We start from the raw sequence: 7222 nt of genomic DNA on the forward strand, positions 1-7222 counted from the left end.
GAGGAGCGGTACTTCTTATGTGAATCCCGACCTACAAAGCCTTTAGAGAGATGTGCCCATTATTGTTGATGAGGTCCCTTACATGCATCCCAAAGGATTGGGTAATTTGGAGCTTAGTGATGATGAGAAAGAGCCTGACGAAGTTGAAACACGAGTGACGATAAAAAGTAAAAAAGACGAAGCACTGAACTGTAAAGGTTCCTCGATCGAGTCGAGGCGACTCGATCGAGGATCCAGCCAGCTCGATCGAGTCACCCCTGACTCGATCGAGGATCCCAAATTGACAGCTGACGGTGTTTCAAAAGTTGTTTCTAAGGAGAAGTAAGCCGAGCCTATAACTATTACACTACCTTTTCCTCACCGACAACAAAAATCCAAGCTGGATAAGCAGTTCGTTAAGTTTATGGAGGTCGTGAAGAATCTACAGGTAAGTGTCCCTTTTACTGAATTAATTACTCAAGTGCCGGCTTATGCAAAATTCATGAAGGAGATTTTGACAAGGAAGAGATCCTTTGACGCGGTGGAAACTATTGCTTACACTCAGAAGTGCAGTGCCATGCTGCCAATCAACTCACCACCGAAATTAAAGGATCCATGAAGTTTTTCTATCCCTTGTCAAATTGGTCACCTTTCTATTAGTAAAGCTCTTTGTGATTTGGGAGCTAGTGTCAGTGTTATGCCGTATTCTATCTGTAAAAAGTTAAACATGGGTTCGTTGACAGTTACTAATATGACACTTCAGATGGCCGATAGATTCATTAAACACCCACCGGGGTGTTAGAGGATGTTCCCGTTCGAATAGGGAAGTTTTTCATCCCCGTTGATTTTGTTGTCATGGACATGGTCAAGACAACCAAATCCCTATCATCTTAGGCGACCGTTCTTACATCTCATGGGGCGGTCATAGATGTTAGGCAAGGGAGATTGACCTTAGCTGTGGGGGATGATATGATTATTTTTAACTTAGAAAAAGCATTGAAAAACCCCATGATAGAAGAGACTTGTCATAGTATAGATGTTGTTGATTTTACTATTGATGAGTGTCTTCCTATGTGTTTGGACAGGGATCCTCCGGAGATTGCCCTGGTTTCGATCCAAATGATCGACGGGTTCATGGAGTCCAAGTTCATCGAATTGAGCACTTCTAACTGGAGAGGAATGCCCACATCGAAAGGTATACAGTTGGGTGTCACACCTAAAGTAACGAGGTAAAGAAACCTCGAATTAAAACCTCTTCCTCTCATCTCAAATATGAATTTACGGATGACGTGAAAATGAACCCGGTGATCGTCAATGCTAGCCTAATCAAGGTCAACTATCTGCTTTGTTGACTATTTTGAGAACTCATAAAAAGGCAATTGGGTATAGCATTGATGATCTCAAAGGTATTAGTCCTGAATTCTATATGCATAGAATTCATTTGGAAGAGGGCCACAAGCCCTCTCCTTAAAGGTCGAGATTTACTAAATCCTCCAATGCAGGAGGTGGTAAGAAAAGAGGTACAGAAATTGCTTGATGCTTTGGTATTATTTTCTCTATTTCGATTCTAAATGGGTCAGTCCTGTCCAAGTTGTACCTAAGAAGGGAGGTACTACGGTAGTAAAGAATGATAAGAATGAATTAATTGCTACTAGACTTTTTACAGGGTGGAGGATGTGCATAGACTATAGGAAGTTGAACACGGCCACTAAAAAGACCATTTCCCACTTTCTTACATTGACCAAATGTTAGAGAGATTAGCATGTCATAGTTATTTCTGTTACCTAGATGGCTACTCCGGTTTCTTTCGATACCCATTCATCCCGAGGATCGAGAAAAGACCACTTTCACTTGTCCATATGGTGTATTTGCTTATAGGAGGATGCCCTTTGGTTTATGTAATGCTCCTGCTACCTTTCAGCGTTGTATGATGGCCATATTTTCCGATTACATAGAGTCTATCATGGAGGTCTTTATGGATGATTTCAGGTGTATATGGTACGATTTTGATATTTGCTTGAGAAACTTGACTAAAGTTTTGCAGTATTTGTGAGGAGAGCAACCTTATTCTCAATCGGGAGAAGTGCCACTTCATGGTTCTTGAAGGGGTGGTACTCGGTCATTTGGTGTCAAGTAAGGGCATTCAAGTGGATAGAGCTAAGGTTGAGGTAATTGAGCAACTCCGTGCATCTTAATGTTAAAAGTGTGCGTAGTTTTCTTGGTCATGCAGGGTTCTATCGCCGCTTTATTAAGGATTTTTCTAAAATTGCTCAACCTCTAACTCGGCTTCTTCATAAAGATGCTCCTTTTGTGTTTATTGACAAGTGTGTTCAAGCCTTTGACAGGATCAAACAAGCACTTATCTCACTCTCCTATTATCCGATCTCCGGATTGGAGCCTTCCTTTTGAGATTATGTGCGTGCCGGTGACTATGCGATTGGAGCTGTTTTAGGGCAGCGAAAGGACAAGGTGTTACATGCCATTTACTATGCAAGCAAGACTCCCGACGATGCACAAATCAACTATGCTACTACAGAGAAGGAGCTTCTTGCAGTTGTCTATTCTTTAGACAAATTTAGAGCTTATCTTGTTGGTTCTAAAGTTATTGTTCACACTGACCATGCAGCTTTAAAGTATCTTTTAACCAAACAAGAGGTTAAACCTAGACTTATTAGATGGATTTTATTATTGCAAGAATTTGATTTAGAAATCCGTGATAAGTCTGGTGCTGAAAATGTTGTTGCAGATCATTTGTCCAGATTGAGATTCTCAGGAAGAGAGATTTTGCCCATCGATGATTCTTTTCCAGACGACCATCTTCTAGCAGTAGTGCAAAATACCCCATGGTTTGCAGATTATGCCAATTATTTGGTAGGAGGAACACTTCCTCTTGACTTATCTTATCAGCAGAAGAAGAGATTTATGCATGATGTGAAGAGGTACTTCTGGGACGATCCCTATCTGTTCCGGGAGTGTGCCGATGGTATATACAGACGATGTATCCCAGAGGGTGAGGTACGTGCCATCCTTTCTCATTGTCACTCTTCTTCATATAGTGGTCATCATGGTTCTTCTCGGACACTTGCTAAGGTAATGCAATCGGGTTTTTATTGGCCTACTATCCTTAAGGATGCTACTAACTTTGTCCGTTCTTGTGATGCTTGTCAAAGAACTGGCAATATCTCGCAAAGGCATGAGATGCCTCAAACTGGAATCTCCGAAGTAGAGATCTTTGATGTTTGGGGCATTGATTACCAAGGGCTATTCCCTACATCTTTTGGGAACCAATACATATTAGTAGCTGTAGATTATGTTTCTAAATGGGTGGAGGCAATTGCCACCCCCAATTGTGATGCTAAATCTATTGTTAACCTGTTTCAGAAGACTATCTTTCCACGGTTTGGAGTGCCTCGCGCAGTGATCAGTGATGGAGGCAAGCATTTCAATGAGCGTCGTCTCAATTCTCTCGTGAAGAAGTATGGCGTTACACACCGAAGAGGACTGGCTTATCATCCTCAAACTAGTGGACAAGTAGAGGTTTCCAACAGAGAGCTGAAATAGATCTTGGAAAAGGTGGTAAGCAAGAACAGAAAGGATTGGAGTCGGAAGCTCGACGATACTTTGTGGCCTTACCGTACTGCTTTCAAAACGCCGATTGGAACCTCACCTTACCGACTTGTCTATGGCAAGTCTTGTCATTTACCTGTGGAGCTTGAGTATAGGGCTATGTGGGCCATTAAAGAGCTGAATATGGATCCCTCACTGGCGAGTGAGAAACGACTGATGCAGTTTGTAATACTACGGTTTTATGAGTCTCTGGGTACTCTATCGAGTAGGCCTTACTCTGTCGAGTAAGGGTGTGTTGCGTTTTAAATTAGTTTCTGGCCTGTTGGGTACTCGATCGAGTAACCTTGATACTCGATCGAGTAATGGGGCACTCGATCGAGTACCTCAGCTACTCGATCGAGTAGCTCGGTTATCGGGTGATAATTCGACGGGTTTTGTTAATAACACGGATTAATATATAAATCTTTCCGTCACTTTCATAATACACCTTTACAAACCTAATAACATTAAAAGGGAGATTCAAGTAACGTTCTTCGCATTCATCCGTGTTGTTGACAAATCCCGGAGCTCGAGAGGTCGGATTCCATCGTTCTTTATACCTTTGTAATCCTTGCGTCGAGGGTAAGATCTACATACCAATTTTATAGTATTTCGTTAAGTTTCGTTAAACCCTAATTTTGGGATTGGGGGTTTTTGTTATGTTTCTTGATTGGTAGCAATTGCATGATTATATGTTAGGAGGAGGATTCGTAGGAGAGGAATTTTAATACAGCTGTTGAGACCGTCTGATTGTGTTGCTGTTCCAGGTAGGCTTTCCCTACTCGGTATTACTTACATAATGTGTGGTGATTGTGTTGTAGTTAGTGTAATTGGTTGATTCAGACGGTTGTTGATATTGTGATTGTGATTGTTTGTCTGTGGTTCTCGAGATGCGTTCTCGGCTGAGTGGAGTCACTTGCGGGAGTGGCTTCACGCCCTGGTTTCACCCTTCGTGGAACCCGCCACGGAAGGGGATGTGCACATTAATGGGACAGGGTTATCGCTCGGTATGATGAGCGGGGCTTAGGTGGGAACGGCAGGCTGCGGTCCCCCACCGGCGGGCTAGTCCAGGTGGACGATCGGTGACGGAGATGGAGTGGAGTGCCTGATTGTGTATGATTGCTTGAGTTGTGTTGGTTGATGTACTGTTGATATATAACTTGTGTAAATAGTACTGACCCCGTTTAAATGTTTTAAAAACTGTGGTGATCCATTCGGGGGTGGTGAGCAGTTATTGAGCAGGTATGATATGATGCGTATGGGATAGCTGGGATGAGTCATCACGTTGCGATTAGAAGTCTTCCATTGTCGACGATGTCTAGTAGCTTGATAGTTTTATCAGTATACGAATTGAGTACTTTGTAATTCCTTTGACAGTTTTGGTTTGAGATATGTAATCACTTCAACTATATTTACTATTTAAATATGTTTCTTTATTGTCTTATGATTATCATTGCCTCGGGTAACCGAGATGGTAACATCCTTATACCTGGGTGGTCCTGGTAAGGCACTTGGAGTATAGGGGTGTTACAAAATGGTATCAGAGCGACGATCTTGAAACCTGTAACCAATGAACCCAATAAACATAGGGAGTCAAATAAAATGAACCCGGGGTAAAAGTTGTAGGAGCTAATGCAAAGACTTGGGAGACGTCCTAAAGTCGCAAACTCGCCCTACAATTTTGAACCGATCACTGTAGGATATGAGTCGGGATCGCTATGTGTTTACCTTGTGTAGTGTGTACCTGTGTAGTGAAGTGTGGTATGAATCAGTGGATGTATGTATGTTGAGAATGGGGAATGTGTAGAAAAGATGGTGATGATGTGATTTCGTAAGTTATTGATTGAAAGCATGGTAGTTGTTTTACGATATGGCATTATAGAAATACGGAAAGAAAATTTGTTTGATTGGAGTTATACATAGAGTTATGTATACATATATGTTGCTGGTAGTGTTGTACGAGTTTATATAGCTGAAAGTTTGAGTAAGAGCATGAATAATTGGTGGAAAAGATGATAATTGTTACATGATAATATGATATTTTTTTATATATAACGCATGTTGTATGATGGAAGAGATTTTATAAGGTTGTTATGCTAGTAACAGGTGAATATGATACTTGATGTCATATAGTTGTGATTTTGTTTACGTAAAGTTGTATAATAAAAACATGTGGGTAATATGTGATTGGAAAGTTGAATGATATATGTGCATCGAGTTATTTGTTGCTTGGCTTTTGAAGTTAGTAACATGTGGTTAGGGATACTGGTTTTATGAGCATCGAGTTATTTTGTTTACCATGTTGTCGTTTAAGTTGTTGGGAAGTAAAATCAAGTAGTTGTGTTTTCGATTATAGGGAGGTTGTCTTTAAACTGTTATAACTTGAGATGCATAAATGATTTTAATGTGATTCCAATTGGAGGTGATAGCTTGTCCTTTTACGATTATTAACGATAGGTCACACGCCCAAAACGACCAAGAAATGAGTGAGTAATGACTGTTTTACGAAAATTGGACAGTGCTGAGAAATGCATAGGTACTCGATCGAGTAGCCTTGGTACTCGATCGAGTATGGGGGGACTCGATCGAGTACGTCAGTTACTCGATCGAGTAGCCCTGGTAATTTGTTTTACGTGCTTCTGATCTTCACCTACTCGATCGAGTAAGTCACTTACTCGATCGAGTGGCCTGTACTCGATCTAGCGACCCCTGTTTTGGTTCATATGCTTATCTTTTGAATTCGTTGCATATTTTGTTTAATTCGAAGTTGTTATTTTGCTTCTTTATGCATTGTTTTACATGTATGTTGGTCTTGACGCGTAAGTTACCCAATCTTGTGGTGTAGTGAGTGGCACCTGTGGTGAGTATGAGTTTGGTGGGAGGACATGAGTTATACGTGGTTGTGATAGATAGTGGAAAAAGAAAAGGAAGATCGTTATGGCTTAATTGAGACATAGAGCATGTTTCCTAAGATGAAATGAGATGAGTGATATGGTTTTGTGTTGAGTAACGTAAAAGTAAGTGAATGTGGGCAAGGGATGATGTGAGTTTATGGAACGTGAGAATGAAAAGATTGAAATGAGGGACGCAAATGGTGGCATCTTGAGTTGTGTAAAGAATCATGGAGGGGGATGGTTAGGAGTCGTGTGGGTTAAGAATATACATAGTGAAAGTTCGTTTTAAAAGGGTGAGAAGAGTAGTATATAGTGAACTTTGTGGAGACATGTAGCGAGGTGGATTTGTAGACAGTGAATGAGTTAGGGAGATTTGGTTTATTAAGAGATGAAACTACTGTGTGATTTATTTCTTTGGACAATTAGCAGTATGAAAGGAATTTTGATTTTTAGAGATGTAATTGTTGAACATTAAACGTTGATTCTATGGATGGATTAGTGGCAAGGGTGATTGATGACATAATAAGAGAATATTTGTGATAAGAAAGAGTGAGATGATATCGATATGAAATAATTAGATGTGAGTTTTGGAGCAGTGAGAAAGTAACCGGAACACTAAAGAGTTAGGTAGAAGTGATAAGGAGTTGAATTGTTAATTGATTTTGTCGAGTGTACAAGAAAAGAATGAGGGGAGTAAAACTAAGAAAATGTTGACCGGAGTTATGTGACATAAAAGTAAGGAA

Source organism: Silene latifolia, chromosome Y (genome assembly GCF_048544455.1).
Source record: "Silene latifolia isolate original U9 population chromosome Y, ASM4854445v1, whole genome shotgun sequence".
NCBI classification, from domain to species: Eukaryota; Viridiplantae; Streptophyta; class Magnoliopsida; order Caryophyllales; family Caryophyllaceae; genus Silene; species Silene latifolia.